The sequence below is a fragment of the Struthio camelus genome, chromosome 1 (genome assembly GCF_040807025.1).
Source record: "Struthio camelus isolate bStrCam1 chromosome 1, bStrCam1.hap1, whole genome shotgun sequence".
NCBI classification, from domain to species: Eukaryota; Metazoa; Chordata; class Aves; order Struthioniformes; family Struthionidae; genus Struthio; species Struthio camelus.
Window position 1 is genome coordinate 44,730,112 of NC_090942.1, and position 24,406 is coordinate 44,754,517.

General features: G+C 41.1%; 1 long non-coding RNA gene across 4 annotated transcripts; it reads right to left on the reverse strand.

The window, feature by feature from the left end:
* Positions 1 to 2,252: 2,252 nt before the first annotated feature.
* On the reverse strand, positions 2,253 to 24,189 carry LOC104140659 (uncharacterized). Of its 4 annotated transcripts, XR_011139829.1 has the most exons (6): positions 24,096 to 24,189; positions 22,154 to 22,331; positions 12,135 to 12,270; positions 11,586 to 11,632; positions 4,697 to 4,908; positions 2,301 to 3,140 (listed from the first exon to the last, which is right to left on the reverse strand). It is a non-coding gene; the product is annotated as an uncharacterized lncRNA (long non-coding RNA). The 4 variants fall into 4 exon arrangements; XR_693356.2 differs by lacking the exon at positions 22,154 to 22,331 and having other exon boundaries at positions 2,253 to 3,140; positions 24,096 to 24,183; XR_011139828.1 differs by lacking the exon at positions 4,697 to 4,908.
* Positions 24,190 to 24,406: the final 217 nt, after the last annotated feature.

A 24,406-nucleotide genomic window follows, 5' to 3' on the forward strand; every position in this document is an offset into this window, starting at 1 on the left:
GGATTTGATTGGCTAAAATCTTTCTGCTGAAATTCTTAATTCGATCAAAGCATCTCATCATAAATTGATAAACTTAGAAGTGGTAACTTAAAATATCGATAAAATATATTAATAAAATTTTATCCTACATTTGTAAGTGTTCACAAACTTTTCTGAAAATATCACTGGAAAAACATATCTACAAAATTTCAATCAACTCTAGTTCATATAAGCTCATCCATGAGTTTGTATCTAAAGCCCTAGACACATGCAGTAAAGACAGTATAGGGAAACACCAAATATTTCCTCAGCTGTCAATTTAAATAAAATGAGCATGGGTGGTCTCAGAGAATCTCAGTGATGTAAATTTAAAACACCAGTCAACTTCTTTGTTAATGTTGAACTTGATTGGCTGGCGCTCATTAAAGCATTACCTACCTGCTACTCTTTTTATTTGTAATCCAGGATGTAGGCACAGGTAAGTTAACACAAGCTAATTTTATGGAAGTTAAAATCACGCCTTTATTTTCTATTGAAAAAAGGCCTCTATAAACTGCATATAGAAGGTTACTGAGGTCTGATTCTTCACTGCTTTCTTTGGTGCAGCTGTTCAAAACAGATGTAAAGACGTACAAAATCAGCATGATAAATTTAGTATTCCCTTATGCACTCTCTGCACAGCTGATTCCCCAAGGTATACAGTTTTGGATAATTTGAGTTGTAGGAGTATGGGACGAGTTAGAAAGGTATATTCTTCAGTGAGGAGAGTGAAAATAAAGGAGAGCGTGAAAGTTAGAAATAAAGTTTTCCTTAGAGAGCTTGGTGCCCAGGAGCTGCCAGATAGTATCACATACATTCCTCATGAATTTTGGCTACTGGGTGTAAGTAATTCTATAAAGCAAAATAAAGATGAAAATGGAAAGTTAAAGAAAACTAATCAAACATCAGCTAATCTTCTGCTTGAATGGAAGGTCTATTAATGTGGGCATCAGCCTTTCTATCTTCCTGTACTTTGCGTGAGGAAAAAACCCAGCCGGTGCTGGGCTAAATATGATCCTTCTATTTTTGCAGTCCTCCTCCCCTTCCCTTGCAACCATGCCTGTTATGCAGTACTGGAGCTGAAGGTAATCAGTTTAGCACAGGAATAAGATTTGATTATTTTTGTTTTACATAGGCTATAAACCTGTCCAATGTGTTTTAAAAATCCTTTCACTGTTCAATTCACTCGGCTTTCACTGCAGGGAATAACTCTTCATTAGAAATACGAGGGGTCTTGGTACACAGTATATTTGTTTCTTCTTATTGTAGTCCTTGAAATTTTTAATCACATCTCAGCCTAAGATTACCTCAGTGGACTGTGAAAGATATTATCCTTCTTTGCAGCTAGGCTGTGGTCTCTTGCTGGCTGGCACTGGTGAACAGGTTACAAGCAGCAGCTGCTGGTTTGGCAGTCGGTTCAGTTCAAGGAGACGGTAACTGTCGGGCAATCCATACCCACCTAATAAAACGAGCTAAAATCATCAGGGGATCCCTAAACAAGAGCCTGCTGTATTGAAAAAGAGGCAGTCTCTAAATAAACTCTAGAAGGTTTCTAGCAGCCAGGATGCAAGGGGAAGTTGTCTTCCCTTGGACGTCTACATAATCATTTAATTTAATCCTTCCTGCGGTGTTTCCCAGCCACTGCTTTAGCTCTTTGATCATAATATGCTAGGACAAATGCCAGGAAATATGAGTCTGCAAAGTGATGTAAATCTTGTTCCCTATCGGAGATGTGACTATGAACATTATCTTCATGATTCTTTCTTTCTTATGTGTTTATTTCTGCTCTGTTTTTCCAGTTCTATGATGACCGAGAAAAGCAATCACTTTCAAGCTAAAAAATGAAGTTATCTAGTATTCAGACCCTGGTTAAGAGAGAGTACAGTAGCTTGCACTTTGAGGTGAGGAAAAGCCAGATTGGCCTGAATATCATCTGTAAGCTATATAATATTGTGATATTTGTAATCAACCATGGCTTTTGGTTTTCATCTTGTTTGAACTCACTTCAGCTCTGTCATTGGTATGTGTGATGAGACCCACATTTATGTTTCTGTGTCATAGCAGTCAAACACCATCAGTCAAACACTGCTGTTTCTTTTCCCACCTTTCAGTAGCTTAGGCTGTTATGAATTAGAGTGAATGAAAAAGAAATTTTAAAAATGATAGATTTATATTAACAAAACCAGAAAATTGCATCAAATAAAACTTGGACATAAAGCCTTTTTGGTTCTTTTGAGATTTGTATTTACTATTAAAGAAAAAAAAGAGCAAGAGAAAAAAAACTGGGAAGCACTGTATCACTGTGGTAGCATATATTTTACACCTATTTGATGTTCCATGGGATTACATTGCACAGTTGAAGTCTTTATACTAAAGGGAAAACAATGGTGAAATGTAGAGGACATTGAACCATAGAAGAAAATGTTTCGCTACTGCTAATATTTTGTAGTTTACTAGGTAAGATCTTTTTTAATTTAATTAAATGACATTTGGCAAGAACTAAAACATGAACTTGTATTCACGTGGTGGGAGCAAAGATAAATGTTTACTGAATTAAGATGTGGCTGATCTAAAAGCTATCTGATATTTTAACTCTGTGAGCCAAAACTCTTTGAGAAGAGGCTCTTCACAAACATGCATGTGCCAACAGCCATGGTCACTTCTTTTCTTGCCTGCTGATAAATCCGATGTGCTGGATTTCCTGTTGAAATCAAGTCTGAAAATAATTGGGAGCCCATTTCTTCAGAGAAAAAAGCACTCTTTTTATAAACTACCATTTCCCACATTTTCTCTTGTTAGTTTACCAAACTACACAGTGGGTGTGCATAGTAGGTCTTAATTCCAGCTGGGGTACTTCTACACTGGAATCAGGCTGCCTCCACTAGACTGCTTAATAGCGCAGTAAGCTCCTATATTGTCATTTAGTAAAGGATGTTGTACAAAGGTGGCAGAATCTGAACCTTTTCCTAACTGATTTCTGTTTGTGAGCTAAATCGCTGAAAGTACATATTTTATCCATGGAAAACATTATTATTCTCATTAATGAAGTTTGTTGATCATCATCTTTTCATTTCTGCAGCAATTATGATTAATTCCCATTTTCTCTTCTGATTTTCTTCATTCTGTTGTGGGAATACGGGAGAGAAGACACCTGTCATACATTTAAGAATCTCAGATAAAAGTGGCTTGTATAACCAGTTAGTTGACATTTTCAATATGTCATTACCTCTTACATTTGGGTGGTCCTTCTGGAACTCCCCTAGTTTCTGAGCACTATATAACCAGCCATCCACATATCATTTTGTAATATCTCAGAATCTGATGAAATCTTTTCTTTTAACTAAGTGATTTAAATCACTAATATTTTCTCTGAAATCTTAATGGTCTTATTTGCATACAAATCTATCATTTCACAGAACACACAAAAGTGGCAGACCTAATATGAATTTCCCATCGGATGTGTCTGTGAGTGTGGAGCCAATCTTCACTGAAGAAGAAGGACTAACCAAAGCCTCTTCCATCTCTCAGAAATACTTGTCAAAAAGTACAAATGAAAATATCTACTTTTCACATAGCTCTCTTCCTACCTGCCTATATCCACCTGGCACTTTGTGATAAGGTCATGTCCATATACCGATTGCAGGTGTGCAAATGGTATTTGCAGGTTGATTTATGTGCTTTAGAAAACATGTGCAATAAGTAAACAAGCACCAAACAAATGAAGTTATAGCCTGTAAGTGGCAAAGCAAACATGCACATTAAGAAGATAAAAGAGTTTTGTTGCGCATTTTAAAAATATAGCCTTTTAAAGATACGCATTAAACAAATGTGCCTAAAATACTTCTTTGGTAAGTGGAATGGGAGGAACTTTTTTTTTTTTTTGCCACAGTGAACTTTACACTGCGTTCTGTAATGTTGTGCAGAGAAGCATTTGTTAAAAGAACCTGCCTGAAGGTGCTTTCAAGAACAGAAGATGCTTTTATTTATAACCTCCAGAATTCCCAAAATGCAATGGGATACAAACATACTTGAAAGCAGATTTTATAATAATATGAGAAGATGTGAATGCCTGCTGTGCTGAGCTAGTTTGATTATGCTGTAAACCCCTTTAAAACTGAGTTTAACAGATCTTTTGGGAAAGACAAGGAAAGTTAAAACAAGGCTTCATAATAGGCCCAATACGAGATAGGAAGAAGCTGGTTACTGCACATGCTTGCGCTTTTTCTTTCAGTTTGAATGAAAACAGCCAACGCTTGTAAATCCAGGGAGAGAATGAAGTAAATACAGAGTTCAATATTTCAAATAGACGGCAAACTTCTGAATTTCTATTTACTAGGCTTTCCCCTTAAGAAAAGCTGCTTAAAAACTGCTTCAGGCAAGCTCTGCAGCTGCTGCTGTCCCTCTTATCTGAGAACAAGTCTTCCTCCTTCTTTTCATCTGCTACTTTGGGTGCTTGGATCTGGGAATCAAGCCTAGGGGTAGGATTGCGGTAGGCATCAAGGGAGAGTGGGGAGCCTGCATCCCCCCCAGTTCCCTCTCCATGTTTCTTGGCTCCACCTCCGGGACCAGGGAGAACATCTCTGCAGTGTCAGGGTCAGTGATGACCCAAAGTTTAACAAAAGTGCTGCCTGGAATATAAAAATCCTGTTTAGTGAGGCTTTTGATGTTATTTACTTACTGGAAAGGAATAGGTCCTTTGAAACTGAGAGATGGTTCCTGGAACGGTCACATGGCTTCAGACAGTCAAAAGAATGAGGGGGTCCAGGTGCAACTGCCTCCTCTGTGTAACATGAAAGGAGCTGAATGCCTCCTATTTTGGGTTTGTTTAAATGAAATGTACTTGTTGGATAAAGGATGCTGATGTCTTGGCTTGCTGAGCAGGACACTTGCCTGAAACGCAGATGACCCAGATCCAGTTTTGAGTTTCAGTTCCAGTTCCAAGTTGGACGGAGCAGGGACTTGAACTTGCAATCAATTCACAAGTGAGCACCACTAACCTAAAATCTAGTAGCCAGAAGAGCTCCTGGGATCTTTTTAATTTTAATTTTGTTACCGGGATTCCAAATTGGAACCTATAATTGCACTCAGCTGTAGTTTCATTGAAACAAATACATTCCTATAGAATTTGATTTAAAACGAATTGGCATTTCCTGCCAACATCGCTGAATCAAGAATATTTCGGGGAGCTACGCTAGAGAAAGATTTTTAAAAGAAGACAAATGGGAAGGATAAAAGGAGAGAATGGCAGGGGATCTGAGAAAAAAAGGTAAATGAGCCAAAATAAAGTCCAGTTTGGAAGGGAAACAAAAACTTGTCTTCTCTTTTTAAAATATCTCGAAAACATTCCTGGTTTGTTGCCTGTCCTACTTACAGTTACAAGGCCAACAGACTTGCTGCTCAGCAACGAGTGTCAGGTCAGAGAAGGAACCATTTACTAATTCACTGGGCTATTAACCTCAGTTTTGGATTCAGATAGCCTTACTTATAGCCAGAAAACCATCTCTAGAGCCCAATTTAGACTCAAGACCCTACATGGCTTGATGTCTATTGTAACCAGTATGGCTTTCTTTCCTGCCTTTTTCCTCACCCTTTTCCTTTTATACTTTATGAAATAAAGTTTATTTATGCAAGTACCCTTTTCTCTTATATATTGTCCTCAGGCAGAGCAGGATTCTTTTTTATTGCATTGACATTGTTTGCAAAACCGTTCTGCAAGGAATCAAAACCTCCTGCTTTGTTCCTTTGAGCAGATATGTTGATACACTTTTTTTCCTCAGAACACCTGATTTATTCTTTTGAGTAAATCATCTGATTTGAGAAAAGATATCTGCATGCTATTAGTTTCACAGCTAATGAAGTTAAATTTGTTAACAATGAGGCACTACAATTTGGTTAGATTGAGGAGAGGCAATGCCAAAAGATATTAGAGCTTTTTTTTCCCCATCTCTTCTACTTAATTCACCTACCATACAGTGTAAATGCTCAATCTCACCTGCCTTACAGCTCTGCAGTCTCTTGGGTAAAATCTGCAGGTCTGTGGTCATTTTCCACTTCAGCTGCAAAAAGTGACGTGATCTAAACTACCATCAACGAACAAATGTGAGGGTTCTTGTATCACTAGAAGATGAGCAAGGTCCAGTTTAACTGGCAGGTAACTTGTAATGAAGTGAAACAATTGCCTGGGAATCACAAAGGCCTAGATGTTAAGAACCATCCTGGATATGTGCAAACCTAAGGATCTGAAAAATTCTACAGTCTTGTGTTTTTTGGGTTTTTTTTCAATTCTGTGCAGACTTCTTAGTAGTGTATGAGGTCTAGAACCAATTAACATGATGATAACCCAAATGATAAGAATAGGTAATTGAAAGGGTTTAAGGGTTTCCTTAAGCTAGGAAAAGCACTGGAGTTCCAAAACATCAGAAAGCAGACAGTTTTAATGTGGTGTAACAGGAGAAGACGTAGATGAAAATCTCATACAAAAGCAGATAGGTAGCTCGACGGAAACAGAAAAATGGGCCTTCTGGTATAGAAGACAGTTTACCTTCCCATATAAAGCAATCTCACCAGCTCACCATCAACCAGAACATGTGGTAGGTTCACACAAAACTAGCAAATCCCACCAAGAAGCCACCACGCCTGACCAACCCCAGAGCACGTTAGTGAGATGATGATGCTTCTGTAAAGGATAAGGTGCCCCAGAAAGGCATCCTAGGAAATTTCCAGAACATCCTGAAGATTACCAGAGGAAATTTGGGAGGAATACAGGGACATTGTCAGAGTGTGCAGGGATGCGACAAGGAAGGCTAAGGCCCATTTGGAATTAAATCTGGCAAGAGATGTCAAGGACAACAAGAAGGCCTTCTTCAAATACATCAATAGCAAAAGGAAGACTAGGGAAAACGTGGGCCCACTGCTGAATGGGGTGGGTGCCCTGGCAACCAAGGATATAGAGAAGGCAGAGTTATTGAATGCTGCCTTTGCTTCAGTCTTCACTGCTAAGGCCAGTCCTCAGGAATGCCAGACCCTGGGGACAAGAGAGGAAGGCTGGAGAAAGGAAGACTCTCCCTTGGTCGAGGAGGATCAGGTTAGAGATCTTTTGTCCAAACTTGACACCCGCAAATCCTTGGGCCCCGATGGGATGCACCCACGAGTGCTGAGGGAGCTGGCGGATGTTATTGCTAGGCCACTCTCCATCATCTTGGAAAGGTCCTGGAGATCGGGGGAGGTGCCTGAGGACTGGAAGAAAGCCAATGTCACCTCAGTCTTTAAAAAGGGCAAGAAGGAGGAGCCAGGGAACTACAGGCCTGTCAGCCTCCCCTCCATCCCTGGAAAGGTGATGGAACAGCTCCTCCTGGAGGTCATCTCTAAGCATCTGGAGGACAAGAAGGTGATCAGGAGTAGTCAGCATGGATTCACCAAAGGGAAATCATGCTTGACCAACCTGAGAGCCTTCTCTGATGGGATGACTGGCTGGGGAGATGAGGGGAGACAGAATGACTGGCTGGGTAGATGAGGGGAGAGCAGTGGATGTTGTCTACCTGGACTTCAGCAAGGCTTTTGACACTGTCTCCCATCACATCCTCCTAGGTAAACTCAGGAAGTGTGGGCTAGACGAGTGGACAGTGAGGCAGATTGAGAACTGGCTGGATGGCCGAGCTCAGAGGGTTGTGGTCAGTGGTGCAGAGTCTAGCTGGAGGCCTGTAGCTAGTGGTGTCCCCCAGGGGTCAGTCCTGGGGCCAGTCTTGTTCAATGTCTTCATCGATGACCTGGATGAAGGGACAGAGTGCACTCTCAGCAAGTCTGCTGATGACACTAAACTGGGAGGAGTGGCTGACACACCAGAAGACTGTGCTACCATTCAGAGGGACCTGGACAGGCTGGAGAGCTGGGCGGAGAGGAACCTCCCGAAGTTCCACAAAGGCAAGTGCAGGGTCCTACACCTAGGAAGGAATAACCAACCCCAGGCACCAGGACAGGCTGGGGGCTGACCTGCTGGCAAGCAGCTCTGCAGTGAAGGACCTGGGAGTCCTGGGGGACAACAAGTTAAGCATGAGCCAGCAGTGTGCCCTTGTGGCCAAGAAGGCCAATGGGATCCTGGGGTGCATTAGCGAGAGTGTTGCCAGCAGGTCGAGGGAGGTGATCCTGCCCCTCTCCTCAGCCCTGGGGAGGCCTCACCTGGAGTACTGTGTCCAGTTCTGGGCTCCCCAGTACAAGAGAGACATGGCACTCCTGGAGAGAGTCCAGTGGAGGGCTACAAAGATGATGAGTGGACTGGAGCATCTCTCCTATGAAGGAAGGCTGAGGGAGCTGGGCCTGTTCAGTCCAGAGAAGAGAAGACTGAGAGGTGATCTGATCAGTGTCTACAAGTTTCTGAAGGAAGGGTGTTAAGAGGATGGGGCCAGACTCTTCTCTGTGGTGCCCAGTAGTGACAGGACAAGAGGCAACGGGCACAAACTGAACCACAGGAAGTTCCATCTGAACCTGAGGAAAAACTTCTTCACTGTGAGGGTGACAGAGCACTGGAACAGGGTGCCCAGAGAGGTAGTGGAGTCTCCTTTTCTGGAGATATTCAAAACCTGCCTGGATGTGATCCTGGGCAATATGCTCTAGTGGACCCTGCTTGAACAGGGAGCTTGGACTAGATGATCTCCAGAGGTCCCTTCCAACCTAAACGATTCTGTGATTCTGTGAAATCCTTGACTCTAAGCTGAAGTACCTGTTCCATACTATTAGCTTTACTTGTATGGGATAATATTTTGGGAAGAATGAAATGTTTTTCTGACTAATCGAGATAGGTGCCACCATTGTCTTTCTACTAGTCCTCTGTTTTATTTAGAAGCTGCTGTAGCTTTTACTAAGGTCCTGGAATGGCAGCTGTTCAGTGTTTACCTTAAAATAATGAACACAAGTGCAGAAAAAAAAAAAAAAGGGGGTTCTGTGTCTTTGGACATAAGACTGCATCGTTTTTTGTTCATCTTTCTTTTCATTTGTAATAATGATTTTTTAACAGCTCAGTAAATGCAAATTCCTATGTATTGGTATTGCTAGCTACTGCTTAACGACCGTATTGCAGGGGATTTGAGGATCTTCAGTATTGCCAGCTACAACTATTCAAAGAAACGGAGCCAAGCCCTAAATCCCAAAAGCCTGACTTGAAAATGAAATTAAAAAAACTATGAATTTGTAGATCACAATTGTTCCTGTCTTATTTGGGGCTTGGGTGCTGTTTTTTCAGGCTTTACTGAGTAATGTTTTTAAGTGAGCCACAAATGTAAAGCAAGTGAAAAATAAATCTGAAACTTTCATGAAAACCTGAGGCTTAGAGTGGAGTTCTAGGAAGAGCGCTGAATGTCAAGAGAAGCTGAGCTCCCCGAAACAAAATTTTGATTTCCTGTTCCTATTTTTACTAGGGGTAGATTACAATACAAATGTATACCATTTTTAAAAGACTGTGCATTTGAAATATCCATATTTGAAATATACTGCACCAATCAAGTGCAGTATATTAATTTTGGGGGTATTTTGGAGATAATGATTTATTAATTACTTGGAATGCACTTTAAATTACATGACTCATGTCATGTTGTACTATTATGCATAATTTGTTTCCAAAACAACTTCTTTCTTGAAATGATAGTACGCATGTTGGACTGATCTTTTGCAGGGGGACAACCACAATTAAACTGGCTTGCAAATTTTGACTGGAAAAGAAAGGGAGCATCTGAATTCTGTAAATGAATACCCATTTGCCTAAATCCCAGCTATGTTACACTGATTCTGCCATTTCTTCTTCTGGGTTGAAAGAGAAAGATCTACTTTAAAAGATAAGCAGACTGACTTTCAGACTACAGGCTATGAATTATTTAAAAATAAAAATGGCAGAAGAGAAGATTGAAATCTTGGTGCAATCAGAGGGAAGGGAAAATGCAGAACAAACATCAGAAACATATGGATGCCAGTTATGCTAAATGTTTTCTAGTGATATAATATCACTGCCATTTTAATAACAGAAAACATCTGAGAGTTAGTAGATGCGTAAGATGTCATATGGTTATAGCCTAACCTAGGAGCTACTGACAGCTGCTGAGGGGGGCTTCATGCAAATCATTTTTTAAAACTCTGAATCTTTTCTGATTGGTATTCATGTTATATCCATTTTGACAGACACCATTTGAGGAAATTCATTAAGTTGGTGTGTTCTAGCAGGGCAGACATCACAGCCCTGATGTGAAAGTGATTTTCAGACCTCTTCCCCAGTACACTGGTTGACGTAATGGGGTTAGGCTTGCTCTCCCAAGCCCAGAATCAGCAGGATATTACGTCACCTGGAGCCCTACCTTCACCCCACAAACCCAGCCCCAGCAAGACTGTTCTAGGCAGGGCATCTTGGCAAAAATGTAGCCTCTGCCTTGGGCTGAAGTATGGAAACTTGAATCTACAGTGTCTTTAGTGCTGTCTTTCACCTCCCTGCCATCTTGCATTCGCATTGCATTACCACCGGGAATTAACCATTTTCAGAGGAGCTATCTTTCTTAAACTATTTGGATACTGAGCTTCAATAACTGCACTGTGAATCTCAATTCTTAGGTAAACTCAGCCTTATGTAAAACTGTGATTCTGCTTCCCACTCCATGATGACCTTTCTCTAACTAATATCTCTACCGTTTGGAACATAGGTTTCATCTCTTCCTTAGTTTTAATTGCCAACTGGTTCTGCCAAGAAAAGAGCCAACCTGAATCCTTGAGATGTGACAACGAGCAAAACCATTTTTAGAAGCTGAGAGTTTTTTGCTGCTAAAAGCAATGTTTTCGTGCTTATCTATGTTTGAGCTTCTTTGGACTTTAAGAAAAAGTGGTAAATTTGCTTTAAAGCTAATTATAATGATGTGGACATAACTTTTTTATTGTTACTGTAAACAATGGTTTAAAGATGCATGATGAGGCAACAGGAATCTGTCAAGGGAATACTTAATGGACCAAAATATATAAAGGAAATTTCTAGAAAGAAACTGAGATGGAGCAAAGGGCAAATATTCTTAAGGTCAATGCCAAGAAGTGAATAAAGAACTACAAGCCAATTAAGGCATTTAAGAAAAAAAGTTGAATATGAGAAGCTAGGACAGTCATAGATCAAACTAGCTTCACCCTCCTAAATTAGTTCTTATCTGAAAAGTGTAGATTCTGTTAAAGCAGCCAGGAGACCGGCTGTCCAAAAGTTGTCCAAAATGAAAAACATAAGGACATGTCCCAAAACTGTTAGTCATGTTGTAAGTGTTAGATTTTTGAGGGATTTAGTAATGGAAAATTTGGGCTAAGTAATGCAACCTGTATAGAGGGAGTCACATACAGGAGGAATATGTTAAGCCTAGTTCAAATGCAATTTAAATATCACATGCAGCAGGATGTTAGGGCAGGAAAAATGGAGGAAAAACTTACATTTTATAGAGAATTGGAAGTAAAATGATGCACTTAAACACAAAGAAGACATGAAATTAAAAAAAAAAAAAAAGCTGTACTCCCACAGCCAAACACATCTCACACTGTGAAGAACAAGGGCCAGAACATACCTGGAGTATACAGACACCTTCATTTCAATGATGATATCCATATCTACCTATCAAAAATAAATGCGGGATAAGTTATGAAGTGGTGGGAAGAGAACTGGTCATGAGCATTCGCGGACCTCATATTATCTAGTCCCTTTCATTATGAGCACCACTGAATAAATTCTAAGTCATAGAAGTCCTCGATCCCTGTCATATCTGTACAGAGATCTTGGTACACCATTATCAGTGCAGTAGCATGTCAGCGCAATTGATTGCATGGCCCAAATCAGAATGTACTTCTGGAAGCCTTCCCAGGAGTTTATAGTCGTGGATTCTGACTCTTCTAATTTAGGACTATAACATTATATTGTGCATTAGAGGCTAAAGGCACAGAGCAAAGAGAAGGTTTAATTACAGTTCCTGTGTGGAACACTCATAAATATTACGGCAAGGATACAGACGTCAAGATAAGAAAGCAAAAATGAAAAAAATGATTAGAAAATCACATCAGAAATGACATCCTAAGGCAGAGAATATTGATGAATAATAATAATAATAATAATATCTGACCTCAGATAGTGCTGATGGTTCCAGCAAGAGCTGCAGAGATTGTTTATCATGACATTAGTTACTTCTCTGTGGCTTATTAGGAGAGTTTTAATTCAGTCAGCTCTCCAGTACTAAACTCTGGCTCAAGTGGTGTGATCTGAGGACAAAGATACAGTAAAAGCTATTCCAGAAGCATGTATTCTAGCAGCTTTGAGACAAAAGGAGGTAGAGAAGAGAGGCAGTAAAATGCATTGTCATCTCTTGGCACAAATATTACATTTATTTTACTTTCTCTCATGGAACAATCCATTTGATTTTTTTTTCTCCATTGGAAGAATAAACATACCCAGTTCTCTGCGGAAAAAGTATTGTAAATGGAACTGTTACTGAAATTGGATATTAAAATCATAGTTCTAGAAAGTGAAAGACTTTGTTGCGTTCATTAAAGTTGCTCGAAGGAATTCCAGCAACTCCTTAAATTTAAAGAAATAAGACTAGAAAGACCATTCTTCATCTTTCTCCAGCTAGCACATGACTCCTTTCAATTCCAAAATAAGTTTCAAACACACAGAATGTTCTCCATGCCTTTAGAACAGTCTCTTCTTTTCATTATTATACTAGCTATACTGCTGCTGTAGTAGTGGTAAGCATATTACACATGCAGAAAGCGTAATAGTTCACTGTAGAATAATATAGCTGCCATCATCCCATTGTAGTATGAATCTGTGCATGACAGTTCATAAGGAAAGTTTCCAATGTATGATGAGAAGGTGGAAACAGAAAGCAAGGAGAAGGTGCTGCAATAACTATTCCAAGGTTGGATTCTTTGAATGAACATAAAAAGCATTAGTATAAATCTAAATCTACAATGGAGTTAGCCACCTACATATACTTTTGCAGAGGTGATCCATGGACAATTTCCACGCTCTCTTTGGAAGCAGCACCTTAATGCACACTGAAGTCTCTACCGGAGTGTACATCAGCGACCACACTGCTGCAATCTTTATCAAGGGGATGCGCTAGGTGACTCACATTGGTTTCAGCTGGCTATAAAATCTTAGTGGTTGTAGATAATTATAGATTGTTATTTCTCATTCACTGACACTCAGAAGTTGTCTCAAACACATCCTGTAATTGCCTCACATATTGGGGTGCTCTCTGCTTCCCAAAGTCCTCAGCCACAGAGCACCACAGCCACTCTGAATTCACTTTGCAGTCATGTTGCCAGTGATTCAGATGAGAATGGCCTTCACGGTCACTCATTCCCATTCCACAGCAGGAGAACCTGGATAAAATTTGTTAAGCAAGCCTTCACGCCCTATGAGGGTAGACTGGGCAATGACTGTGTTTGAGGGCAGTCTACCCTTTGATGACTGGCAACTTTGGACAAATGAGATGATTAATTCCAACTCGTGGGACAACAATCTTCTCAAGGCCTAGGACAACCAAAAGCTGGTTTTCAGGATGACAGTGAATTTCAGGATGAGAATAGTCACAGTTGCCAGTTGTATGGCATACTCCTCTAGAGCTCCTGATCTAAGAAGGTAGTCATCAGCCCTTCAAGCATAGTCATTTCTGGCCACTAGTTTGGGCTGGGAAAATCTTTTCTTAAGATGATAGAGGTGTACGAAGACTTCCGGTACATCATCCATGACTGAACGGTTTCAGAGGAATCCCTGTTCTCCTCCACTGCCTGGCATGATGCAGCTTCCCCAACTTTTTGGAGCCACGAATTGCGTTCATATCACAACACCAGCTAACCACCATCCTAGGAGACCTAGTTCTACAATAGCAGAAAAGGATATAAATCTTGCATCCTGTAGACCATTGTCAATCATAGACGCTGCATAACTAGTTACAAAGGAAGGTATAGCATATGTGTGTTTGCAACCTGGAGTTCTTATGTGGGAGTAGAAAGGTATTAGCTTTGAAATTGAAAAACAGGCAGATTCAATGAATATTCCTGACAGAGTAAAACAGCTGCCTGTTTTGCCTTCTAAAGCTTTGTGAGGCTGCTAAAAATACTTTTACCCTGACTTGCCGCAGCAGAACAGGACCCTGTAACTCCCCTGTCCAGCGCAGCAATAGGTAGTGGATCTGGATCCTCTTCCGTTGCAGAAGTGCAGCTTGTGATGTCATTTTTACACATGTAACACAAAGGAAGACTGCAGCAGATCTAATGCTAACTCCTGAGTGCCAATAGCAAGAAATATTATCCACCCCACAGCACATTTATGTTCTCAGTGCACATGATACAATTTCAAAGCTAATGCATGGCTAAAAAAGCAGAGAGGACCTGGGCCTAGAGCCTGCTTTGTGCCCAGGCACACAAATCAGCTTCCTAGATGGCTAGGAAAAATTATATTCCCTGATATATATGCACATACTAAACGGTGTGCGTGGGCTGCAGTGAGCCAGAGTCACATTGTCCAGCTTGTGATGGGTTTTGTTGCCAGACAGAAGTGTCAGGCTGCCAAGCTGGCTCCTGCTATCTATTCTTTCCTAAAGAGGATCTAGAATCTACATGTATGATTATCCTATAGTTTCCCTTTCTGCTCTTGGGGAGGTTAGGAAAAGGACAAATTAGACTTTTCCAGAGCTTTCTGCAGCTCCTGCAGTGCTGTCTCCTCCTGACTCCGTTAACGCTAGCAGCCTGAAGCAGTTGCATTTGTCTGAGAAGCCTGATCCTCTTCTCCTGTCAGCAGCATGAATGTCCACATCCATATGATCTCTGACATATTAGTCCCTTTAGCAGCTGATGTCACTGCCTTAATGAGCAGTCTTTCCAGGGCCTGGTAGGAGGACAGTGACAGCAGCAAGGTACAGGCACAGTATGACAGCAGGTTCCTTCCCTTGAGTCCTCAACTCCCTCAGCAGCTGTGGGCTTTCAGGCCTGGCTTGGCACTGCGGCAAGCTGGTTTGGAGCCCTTGCCCTGAATGGGGATGGTTATGGGCCCTCAGAAGTTGGGTTATGGCCTCACTGACATGGATTTCATGAAGCAGGTGTGGAAAGCTACCCCAATTTTGGCTGGTTCTGATCATGGATGGGCACGCACATGCGCAGCCTTTAGGTGCTTCAGTTTCAAACCATATTGGCCCTTGCCAGCTCTATAACCGTGACTAGGAGACATGGACATGAGTCAGCAGTGTCCTGGCAGCAAAAACAAACTGCAAAGAATGAACTACATGTTTGGCTGTATTAGCAAGAGAAAGGTCATCAGGTCAAGGGAAGCCATCCTTCCTCTCTATTCAGTATTTGTAGGACCACATCTGGAGTGCTGTGTCCAGCTTTGGACTCTGCAGTACAATAAAGACTTTGACATCCCAGAATGAATCCCGTGGAGGGTCAGCTAGATGATCAGGGCCTGGAGAGCACCTGGAGTATGAGGAGAAGCTGATGAAGCTGAGTTTGTTCAGCCTGGAGAAGAAAAGACTATGTCAAGGCCCCATCCCCTTCTAGTTTAGCTGTTGGTGTTCAAGCTTTCTAGTAAGAGCTGTTGTGAAGAAAGAGGCTTCAGCAAAGGCTCCCTCCCCCTTTGCCTGAGCACTGCTTTCAAGCTGAGGACCTTGCCCTTGTTCCCTTCCTGAGCTATACTGCATTTACATCTGCTCCAATCTCTTAGCTCCCTGATTCTAATCCTGATTCCTGACCCAATGACTTGACTTTCTGGTTTGACTGCGGACCTGTCTTATCATTAAGGACTAACTGGCTGACTCCTGGATTACAGCAGACCCTATTCACCAGACTGCTGCTGGACCTGATCCTGACTCTGACTTGCTGAATCAGTTTCCTAGTTCCTTGAAAATGATGTCACTGCCTCTACCTGCCTTGCTGTGACCGGCTAGCTCCTGGCTTGTCTTCTCTTACGGAGAAGCCTGCCCTTGCTTCTCCCTAAGAGGCTAAGGGGAGATCTTACTGCTGCCTTCTTATCACTATCAAAAGGGAGGATATAGAGAAGATGGAGTCAGATTCTTCTCAAGGGTCCATGGTGATAAGATGAGAGGTAACAGACACAATTTGGAACACAGGAAATTCCAATTAGATACAAGGAAAACCCTTTTTCACCACAAGGACTGTCAAATATTCTACCAGGTTACCCAGAGAGGTTTTGGAATCTTCATCCTTCAAGATACTCAGAACAAGACCCACAGCAACCTGCTCTATTCAGATGTGCTTTGGGCCAGTGGTTCGACCAAATAACCCGTTATTCTATAATTTGATCACTAAATGTTGTTAGCAGCAAATTTTCACGACTATGACATTCAGCAGATGGATACATCAAGTCATGGTTCTCAGTTAGCTCTCTCCAAACATCACCAAGAATAGTAATGGAACCCCAAATGGATGCTCTGTTGCCCTACAAATACTCCTTTTTGTAGTATGGGAGTGAGGGGTAGGACCCTTGCATGAGGCACCTAAGTTGCTGGGATCCTTTTGGAGGACTACGAGTTGGCCAGATGTGGTACGACAACACCCATACTGAAGAGAGGCAAAACACACCAGAAGTGCCAACTACTTTCTGTACTCATGCCAGGAGATGCCTCTTGTAGGATAGACCCCCTCCAGTGTGTTCACCAATACAGAGGCAGTACAGAAAATTAGTGCACTAAGAGTCAGCTGCAAGACTGGGAATGGAAAAACATGACAATATGGAAACCTTCACAATTTTCTATCTATTCAAGTCACTGTTCAAGCACTGAAACGTTTGATCAGAACTTTACTCATGCTGTGATCAGCACTACAGAGTCAGTGCTGTTTTTCAGGGCTGTTCTTCTGACAAGAGCATGAGGTTGTCCAACGCCAGACGAGGGTGAATCTATTGCCACTGTGACTTCTGTAATCTATTTCAGCTCAGCCTTCAGAGTGGAGTGTGTCATAGTAAAGGAGACATTAGCTTGTAATTAAACTGGCAATTAAACTGTAAATAACTTCAGCAAATAACCTTTTTTACTCAGAGAAAACTGTCAGGATTTTTTAGGAGAAGAAACTGCAAGAAAAATCAAACAAGTTCTACTTGAATTAGATTACAAAACAAAACAAATTAATATAAATCTTTTTGAAAAAGTCAAATGTGGACGTTTTTATGAACCCCGTAACACAAAAATGGCATGACCAGTTTCCTGAAGAAATCAATTTGGTCTGAGATGAAGCTTAACTTTCAGAGGGAAAACCAAAGTGAAGAGCTAGTTAATAAAAAGGCTTAGCATTGAACAGGCCTTTTTAAACTTAGGAGGCACGACTGTTGCTCTAATAAATCCCTGAGGTTATTCTACAGATACCTTCAATTTATGAGGGAATATGATACATGAAGGAATAATGATTGTAATGCCTCTCTGTGATTATGGCGTAGAAAGTGTGGGTCATAGATTCCAGCAGAAGGAAGAAAGTTAAGGCATGAAGGAGTCCATTGTAAATCTCAGAATAACTTAATCTAGGCTCTCATCTTTAGAAAGAACATTTTAATTCAGAGTTCCAACATCAAAGATCACATGAAATGACCATTTCTTTGAAAATCGACACTTAAGGACAAGAAGACACTGGCCAAAATCCTTGAACTAATTAGTACTAAACACTCCTCTGGGCTGAACTTTTTCCTAGGATCAAATTATTGGGTTCTTAAGCTAGCAGGCTCTTAAGTCTGATTTCACTCTAGGCAAGGATGAGCTTCTAGGGATGAGAATCTTTATACTTTATCATCTCTGTCCTAAATTGCTTTTAGTCATTTTTTATTCTTTTCCTTTTATTTTTTTTCTTTTTAGTCATTAAGAATCATTCCTGACTTGTTGCTTCTGTTCACACACAGACAAGAATTAAAAACAAAGTAATAACTTCATAAGTTTTCCATTACTTACCAGGGAACACTTCATTATTGTACTTATAACAACAGAGGAGGAAATCATAATTCTTAGTGCCTTCTTTACTTCTATCCTTAAGAGAGAAGGATCAATCCTGTTTCTTGTAGAAATAGGCCCATCTGTTCTTCCCAGTTCTCTCAAGCCAATGAAATTTCAGGAAAACATTGGAGATGGACAGATAAATTCCTTTTCACAAGATGGAAGGAAATAACAGAAGGTGTTTTACAGCTAGTGATGGGCTTGCTCCTGCCTCTCTTCACTGCTTCACTCTTATTTCGCACTGGGATGTTCCTCATGGCTGGGAAGAGATGCCCACAAAAAGTGTAGAATTATCTCTGGAGGAGCAAGTGGAGTTAAGAGTTATTGTGTGGCCCTGGGTTGAGTTGACATAGGAGCCACTAAATTGCTTGGTTTGGGGTCAAGGATGAAGAGGATAATTGTGACTGTCTCCAGATCATTTCTCACTAAGATTAGCAAAGTTATCACAAAATATATTCCTAGATGAACAGGAAAGATGGAGGAGAAGAAAGGTAGAAGGAATGGTAACTAAAGTGGAGGTCAAAATCAAGAACTAGGAAGGAGATGAGGGATTCTCATTAATGGATTTATGAGCACCTGGGGATGACGATAATGTTCAACAGCCATTGCCCCAGATTTTGCAAGCACTACTGAGGAAGGAAGAAACTTTGTCTCCAGTGTGCAATTGCAGTCTCCCTTCCCTTAAAACTTCACATTTAAACTCAGGACTTGAATTAAAATTATTCATTTGCTACATTAACTTCTTTGGGTATCTAAGATTTGATTTATGCAAGACAGTATTCAGAGAGACCGTGCTTTTAAGACACCGGATCTTACCAGAGATTTATATCTGTGTAACTGTAAGGAGAATTAGGTTCACTAGGTAGGAATTATTTTTTCTTCTGCTTAAATTAAAAAATAAAAAAGCTTTTTTAAAAAAAGTTAATCTATTGTAATGATCAAAAATTCAGTTTTGACTTGGATAAATATCTACCAAGGTTTGTGGAAGTGCCATTTCCATGATGATGACCTCATCATCTTAACAACACAGTTACAGCCACAGAGCTCTATTCCCTTATGGCATATGCTATAGAAAAAGCAGTCAGGAAACAAAATAAGCCTTTTAGTTTGCAAACAAAATGGTGCCGACAGACAGAATTGTCAGAGGTAGCTAGTTTACTATATTGCACATAGCCTAAAACTTAGCTATGAAGAAAGTGCAATTAAAAGTACTTCTCTTCTAATTATATTAATGACATACAATTTCTAGTTCATTTAGCCGTGTGTTTTACAAGCTTTTAGGCCCCTAATAGCAGTCTAAACACAGGAATTGTACAGTGACTGTGTTTCTGTAAGGGAAATACATGTATTAAAAAAAGGACAGAAAATATTATGAGATGGTGACTGCCGTACAAAAAAATATCCTGATACTTTTATGGTTTGGCATTTTAAATATAAATACTAGGGAAATTTTTCCGTGCCTTCGAAAAAAATGACTATGTGATCTAAATGCAAACCAATTTCTTGAAAATTTATTTATCCAAGTACCGATTTTCAAAAACACTGACTTCTGAAATCTAAAGCACATTAACTGGTTTAGTACCCTAACAACTTTATTCCTTTTGTTCTTCACGTGGATGCTCTGGGCCTACTCTGCATAATTAAATGATAGAAGTTGTCGTGCTTCATGCCTGGGTTGGCCTTTTCGTGATCCTTGCTGTATGTCTGCTGCATGATGAAGGTTTTGTGGAGCTCTCAAACTAGAGACATGAAATTCAGAAAGCCTGGAGCCTCAAGTTTTTATCTACATCTCAGTCTGAGTTAATGATGCCTTCTAATATATATTCACTCTCACTCTGCTCTCAAGTTGGTGTTAGTATAAGCATATTTTGCACTTACCCACACAATTCATCTGAGACTAGCAAAACTGTGTTAATGTCATCCCTATTTTATAGCTAGCAGAGACAATGGAATGACAAGGATGTCTCTTATGTGTTTTGTGACAATCGTGTATCCGTTTGAAAACAGCTTGTTTAACTCTTGACCCTCTCCTCAGAGGTAACATTGACTGCCATTACAGAGGTCTTCCTCGTGCTTCATGAAGGTCAGCACCACAAAATTAAATTAGAAATCCCACTTTACATTATCTTTATTACATAGTCATCCATATGATGATATGGTCACGAGTGATTAGAAATTTTACACTGGTGAAGCCATAGTATTTATCGCAGTAGGGTAAGATTGGAGATTAATGCTATCTGGGCAATGTCGGAATCCATAGTTCAGTGGTTCTTCATTTTATATAGGAGATTCTGCCTGAAAAGAAAACCAGGACTTCAGTCCACTTTGTCCTACCCACAGCGAAAATGCTGTTTTCCTGGAGTACAGGTCTCTCTCTTTTTCTGGAGAAAGCTGATTTCCAAAGCAACGAGGAAGATTAGGGAAACACAGCTGTCAACCCAAAACAAAATCCCTGAACGAGGGGCACCATCTACAGGGGAACAGACTGACACTGACTCAGATCTATCCTTGCGTTACACAGCTGACATCTGTGCAAAACACATGCAGGTTGGTTTGACTATACTTGAACATCCCCTCATAAAAGACCATTTCCATTACCCTTTTCATTTCTATTACCACAGTGTCCTGGAGCCCTGGGCACAAAGCAGGAGCTCTCTGTGTGAGGTACTACACAAATGCAGATCAGAAGAAGCCATCTCTGCATGAACAACTTAAAAGCAGCAGCAGATGCATAGAGATGAAGTGCAAGAAACCAACGAAATCCAAATGAAACATTGAGATAAATATTGGTCAGTGGACTAACCATAATTCTTGTTTTTTGATTCTACCCTTTGATTTCTAACTAGAATGAAAAATAGCAAAAACAAAACCAATTTCCTCCACTCCCTCTGACCAACTCATCTCACACATTGCTCCAAAAATCATCTTCAAAGACAGACTTTACATGACACACTTGCTTTTGTTAGCTGTGTACAGCTGAATAGCTACGCCACTTTTTGTTTTACTGAAGTTTAATTCTCACTTTTGCAACTTAGCTTTCTCTCTTTGACTTCAACTCTTTCATGTTCCCCTGATGTAGACTTGACTTTCTGACTAAGAATGTGCCTTCTAATGCGCCCACATCATCGTCACCTGAAACTGAAATCAGTGGTGGGATGAGAGTGTCATACAATGAAATCTCAAGATTTTAAGTTTTCACCTGTATATACTAGCCCTGGGATACCCAGTAAACTGTACAGTAAAGAGTGGACATTTCATTTCCTAAGATGGACAGTTTTAGAAGCACAAAGGCTCACAGAATCAGAACCTCTTTCTAAATGCTGTCCCATCTACCTAATCACAAGCTAGTTCCTTTGTCTTTAGGCATATAAGCTGCTCCACATACGTGAGAAAAGTCAAAAAGAAGGGAAAAATAGGAATGAAATCAAATGAAAATGAAGTGAAATCCTCTTTCTGGTAAAAATAGGTACCTGTGATCTTTGGCAACAAAAGGCTGGTGAATAATTTGATTATAATGATAGCTACAGTTCAGTTCCTGTTAGTTTACAGCTCCAAATTCTGCCTGGTAAGTAAGTTAACATGCCAACAATATCACTTGCTCCTTCACTCAGCTGCCTATTTGCCCTCATTTCCCATCTTGTACAGCTAACTGTGGCAGTCCTGATACTGGGTCAAACAGTTTCTGAGGTACAAAGGGAATCTGATGGTAGCTTGGCCCCCCAACCAGAGTCCTAACTGCTGTTTTTTGATATGCTACGACTGCTCTTGCTCCTGAATTTGCCTCAGTTCAGTGACTGTTATTCCACTATCTGCTCTTTATAAGCTGTAAAACTTCCAGGGTAGGCCTGAGTGTACTTTGGTGTCACTGGCTTTTGCCCAGGCTTTCTCATTGTTTATGGGGCAAGCAAGAGTCTCTTACTTTCCAGATCTAATTATGGCTCATACTACTTTCTATTCTTGAGGTTTTACCTGGAAGACATAGTTTACAGAAAACAAAAAATAAAAATGGCAAAGATAAATGTTGCATTATTTCTGATCTTGCTTTTTGATTCAGATTCTTTCCAGATGCTCCTGTACCTCTGGCTCAGTCAATGTTTAAATTAGAAACAGGGGATATGAGGGATAAATCAATTCTTCATTCTTACTTTACAGGATTCCTGATCAAACTTCTGAATGTTCATTTACAATCCTCTTTCGAGGCACTAATGAACATTATAAAAACAAAACAGAACAGGTCTAGCGTTTCAGAAAACCATTTCTTCTGGCTTTGCATATTTCTTCTTCTTCCTCAGCATAGGACACCTTCTCCTTCCCTGAACACAACTGTGGAAGACACAATAATAATAATAATGACAAATACAATGATCTGCATTTTGTGAGTTTAGTGATTAGCATTTGGCTAGCACTTCAAGCATTCATTTAACGGCTCTTGAGCTCTTCTACAGCTCCTTTGCCCATTCAGGACTGCATGTTGTCCCTCAAATTTCATAGCTTCTTTACGTTTAATTAAACACTATGACTGGACAGTAACTGCCCATTTCCTTGAGGATGCGGTAGTGAAGTAAAACTTGTTTATAGTACTGGAGACCTCCTTCTGTATGAATCAGCTTTGGGGCCTGAAAGGAACCAAGGCAAGCTGAGTACGTGTGCTAAAAGGAATTAAACCTCTGCAGTAATTTTTTTCCAGTGCAAAGTGGAAAAGAGAATAGGTGAAACGTCTCCCATGCAGCCCCTGTGTATGGTCTCCCACAGAAAATGGGTGAGAAAGGGATGGTCTACACTCTTCAGGGCTACTGCTAGAGAGCGTTTCTGTTCCTTACTGTCTGTACACTAGGAGAGGGCCACTGGGCCTAAATGATGTTTCTTTCTATGCTGAAACACTAAGACAGTGTGTCACGCCTTGTGAACGCAAGACTCCCACAGACTTCTGCCTGTGTGGCTCTTAGGAACACAGCATCAGGTCCATACAGTTATCTGCATCAAAATAGCTGTGTGTGTTTTTTTTTTAACTGACCAGATAAACGATCCTAGAGAAAATAATCACAGAGATCTGTTGTACTGAGAGAGAGAAATTACATGGGGTAATCTGGGCGTTAACGACTGCACTTTTGCACGCACAGGATAAAAAACGGCAGCTCCTCCTTTGTGTAGGTCAGCAAGAGCTGACTGATCTTTCCTTTCCTTTCCTTTCCCTTCCCTTCCGTTTCCCTTCTCGTGGCCTACCATGCCTGTATAAGAAAGACTCATAATGTGACTAAGAGACATAAGAGGACATGTCCAGCACGGATGGGATCACAAAACATGTATTTCAACCGAGCTGGAAAAGGACCGTGACTTTTCAGAAGCAAATACCACCACAAATGTATGGGTGGGGAATGGCAAGATGATGTCTTGTGGAAGTCGAAGTAAGTTGCTTACTTCTGGACATGCCTGGGAGCTTTAAGAGCTTAAACTTGGTCAGCTGTCTGCTAACGATGGCATGTTGAAAGAACGCCTCTTCTTGCCCACATTTGCTATGCATCATATTAAGCTACAATTTAGATAACGTCATATTCACTTCATGTGTGCTAAGTGAAACCAAGCGAATGGTTATGAAATACATTGATACTTACTAAAGATTTCTTAGAACAACTGTAATTCTGTAATATCCTGTACTGTTATGCATCAAGAGTAGGCTGGAACCTGTACGTTTGGTTCCTTGAAGCCCACTACAGGTTACGGAAAACTGTTATGTAAATATCATGGTATTATTTCTAGAATTGTGTAAATAAAATTGTATTTCCCTCCTGTAACTTTGACAATGTGCATGCAACAATAACAAGCTAAAGAACAAAGAACTTCAGCCTGCTGTATCTTTAAAAGCTAAACTTACATCTAAATCTATTCCCACTTCCCTCTGGAACCTGAGTAGCTCTTTATGTTGTATTAAACATTAGACAAATAGGATAGATCTAATTAAAAGTTGGAGAAATGTGCCTCTGCTAATTGAATTTGCTACAGTTACATTTTGGAGACCAATGTTAATCAAAGCTCCGGTTCAGAGCGGCTGGACCTAGGGAATTTAAGTTAACCGTTACATCTCCTTACCTGAATGTGCGACAAAGCCTGCTCTTGCGCAAGCCAAAGCGCCCCACCACGGGCCGCCGCCCGCCGCCGCTGCCGGGGCGGCCCGGGGCCGCGCGAGCACCGACCCCGCCAACCGCCCCAACCGCCGCCGGCCAACGGCAGCCCAGGCCGGCGCCCCCGGCACGGGGGCAGCCAGGGGCCAGCCCCGCCCCTCCCCGCCGCCTCGCGGCCCCCGCGCCGACCCCGGCCGCAAGCGGCGGCGGCGGCCACGCGTGGGGATGCCCGGCCGCCCGGCCGCCCGCCGCCTCGCGGCCCCGCCCGACGGGGCGGAC